General features: G+C 33.4%; 1 pseudogene; it reads right to left on the reverse strand.

The window, feature by feature from the left end:
- Positions 1 to 2834: 2834 nt before the first annotated feature.
- LOC122725872 lies at positions 2835 to 3363 on the reverse strand (annotated as a pseudogene).
- Between the last annotated feature and the right edge of the window lie 366 nt (positions 3364 to 3729).

Below are 3729 nucleotides of genomic sequence, written 5' to 3' on the forward strand. Positions count from 1 at the left end.
ACCTAAGTTCAAATCCAGTCTCAGACACTTGACATTTGCTAGCTGTGTGATGTTGGACAAGTCACTTAACCCTCATTGCCCTGCCAAAAAAAAAAAAAAAAAAGAAAGAAAGAAAGAAAGAAAGAAAGAAAGAAAGAAAACAAAAGAAATGATGATTTCAGAAGAACCTGAGAAGGTATCATCAATAAAATAGGAGAAAAGCAGAAATCCTAACTGAAGTAGAAATCCTAGACTTAAAAAGAAATTGGAGGGGCAGCTAGATGGCGCAATGGATAAAGCACCGGCCCTGGAGTCAGGAGTACCTGAGTTCAAATCCAGCCTCAGACACTTAACACTTACTAGCTGTGTACCCTGGGCAAGTCACTTAACCCCAATTGCCTCACACGCACACACAAAAGTAATTGGAGACTAAATAACAATTCTAAAGAATTGGTGGGTCAAAGAACAAATTATAGAAAAAATTGCAAATTTCATCAAAGAAAATAACAATAGGAAACAACATAGCAGGAATTATGGGATGCAGCTAAAGCAGGTGTTAGGGACAATTTTATATCTTTAAACTTTCATCAACAAAAGAAACAAAGAACAAATAAATTAATTGATCAAAGAACTTTAAAAAAAACTTGAACAACAAATCAAAACCCTCTCAACAAAATGTAACAAAATGGAAATAATGAAAATAAAGAAGAAAAAAATATAATTGAAAGCCAGAAGCAAAAGCAAATCCATTAAATTGATAAATAAAAAGGAGGTTAAAAAAAACTAATAAAAACAATTATATAATCTTATAAAGAGAAGAAAACTATATTACAAAGTATCAAAGATGAAAAGGAAAATTCACAATTAAAGAGGAAATAAAGGAAATTAGCTGAGATAGTTTTTGTAATTATGTTCTAAGAAGACTGATAAGTTTAGAGGAAATGGATGAATAATTTCAACAATATAAAGTGCCCAAAGTAACAAAAGAATAAAAAGACTGTTTATGTACTTCAGTATCAGAAAAAGAAATTGAACAAGCTATTAATGAATCCACAAAAAATAAATAGATAAAAGCTCAGGGCCAGATGGATTTATAAGTGACATCTATTAAACATTTGAAGAATAATTATTTCAAATACTACATAAACATTTTTTAAAATAATATGAAAAGAAAGGACATTTTCAATCTCCTATGATTCAAATACAGTATCATTACCTAAACCAAGGAAAGACAAAACAAACATAAACCAATATCTCTAATGAACATTGACACAAAAGTTTTAATTAAAATATTAGCAAATAGGCTACCACAATATGTTGAAAACAGTTTATGCAATGACTAAGATTTATACCAGGAAAATAGTGTTGGTTGAAATAAGGAAGAATATGATATAATACATATTTTAGTAACACATGTAATAAATATCTCATGATTATATCAATAGATACTAAAATAAGTTTTTAACAAAATCTAATACCTGTTTCTTTAAAAAGACTAGAAAGTATATAAACAAATGGGCTTTTCCTTAATATTATCTATGAAAAAAAGAGAGCAAAATTATACGTAATGGAGAAAAAGAAGAAGCCTTTCAAATACGATCAGAAGGTAAAGCAAGGATGTACATCATAATCACTCCTATTTAACATAGTCCCAGAAATGATATATATAACAATAAAACAAGGAAGAGTAATTATGGAAATAAGCATAGGCAAAGAAGAAAGGAAACTATCTTTTTTGAAAGATGACAAGATGATTTACTTAGAAAACCCCAAAGTGCTGACTTAAAAATTAAATTAAATCATGACTAAATTCAGCAAGTCACAGAACATAAGATAAACCCATATGTATATAATCAGAATTCCTGAATATTATTAACCAAATCCAGCAAGAGACAGAAATTTCATTAAAACAAACAATAGACTATGAAAATATAAGAACCTGCCAGCTAAGAAATGTATGAACTCAATTAAAGTAAATAAAGTACTCTGAATAATTTTAAAATATCATAATTAGAAAAAGTATTAATTTCTCATAGGCCAGTCAATTCAGTGCAATAAAAATGACATTACCTATATTAATTTACTTTTTCCCCCCTTGCTGGGCAACAGGGGTTAAGTGACTTGCCCAGGGTCACACAGCTAGTAAGTGTCAAGTATCTGAGGCCGGATTTGATTCAGGTCTTCCCAAATCCAGGACTGGTGTTTTATCTACTGTGTCGCCTAGCTGCCCCCTATTAATTCACTTTCTCAATGCTATAGCTATCAAATTGGCAAAGATTTATTTTACAGAGGTAGAAAAAATATCAAAATTCATGTGGAGAAGCAAAAAGTCAAGACTCTCAAAAATAATAATGAAAAAAATGTAAAGGAAAGGGCTTTATCTCATAAAAAATGTAAAGGAAAGGGCTAGGTCTCAAACTCTATTCCAAAAGAAATAGGTCTGTCACTGGAACAGATTAGTTATACAGAATACAGTAGGATTGTGTTCAATAAACCAAAAGATCCAGTTACTGAGGGTAAGGACTCACTATCTGACAAAACTACTGAGAGAAGTGGAGATCAGTTTGGCAGAAATTAGGTGTAGACCAACATCTTACACCATGCATCAATATAAAATCTGATTGGACACCTAATTTAGATATCATAACATCATATACAAACTAGAAGAGGAAGGAAGAAATCATCTTTCCTGTTTTGCTTGACTGCACATGTATAACCTATATCAAATTGCTTACCTTCTCAATAGGAGGGAAGAGAGGGAGAAAGAGAGAGAGAAATAATTGGAACTTGAATTTTTTTTATTGGGAGATTTATTTAAACAGATGAATGCAACATGGGTCTCCTCATCTTTGCACTTAGAAGAAGGTGTTGAACCTCTTGGTAGTGAAGCGTGGCTTGTGCTGGCGCCGCAGGACTCTGTGGGGCAACAGGAACTTGATTTTGGAGTCGTGGAACTGCTTGACTGCAGGCCGGCGGCACTTGCTGGCAGGAATTTCTTCCACTTTCATAATCGGGATGGAGTGGGCCCTGGCACAGTGACGAGCCCCCATATCTCGGTAGCACTGAGTGACAGCACCAGCAGTGGTCAGGTCTCTGTACTCCCTGTACATGTTGTGGGTTCCACTCCTGGAATCATAGCGCAGCCAGATGCCAAAGTTCTTCACCCAAAGAGGGTCTTTTCAAAGATCTGTCCACAGTACACAATTTCTCCAGAAGACTTCTTCATCTTTTTCAGTTGGGAAACAAAGTACCAGAATCGGGACTTTGCTACAGCATAATTACAGCAAAGATCTGTATCCTATAAAGAGGTGGCACTGGACTCTTGGGAGTAGGCAGGCATCTTCCAACTACCTTATACTCTCTCAGGGTGCCTGAGGCCTTCATGGTGCTGCCGCCTCACTCCCCACCAACCTGCAAAAGGCACTTGAATTTTTTTAATGTTAAAAATTGTTTTTACATGTAATTGGAAAAAAACAGAATACTTAAAATAAAAGAAATCACCTTTCAAATCTGTTGATAGGAAAAGGAGAGCATTGCTAAATAAGTATTACAAAGCACAAAGGATAGAATGGACAATTTTCATTATAAAATTTTAAAGTTTTTTTATACAAATATATTTAATGAAGTTAAAATTAGAAGGGAGACAGGTAACTGTGAAAAAATATTTATAGCAAAATTATCTCCTAAAACATTCCAAAACATATAAAGAATTGATTAAAAATGATAAGGCTGGCCCATTCCCCAACAGAT

This window comes from Dromiciops gliroides, chromosome 4, assembly GCF_019393635.1.
Source record: "Dromiciops gliroides isolate mDroGli1 chromosome 4, mDroGli1.pri, whole genome shotgun sequence".
NCBI classification, from domain to species: Eukaryota; Metazoa; Chordata; class Mammalia; order Microbiotheria; family Microbiotheriidae; genus Dromiciops; species Dromiciops gliroides.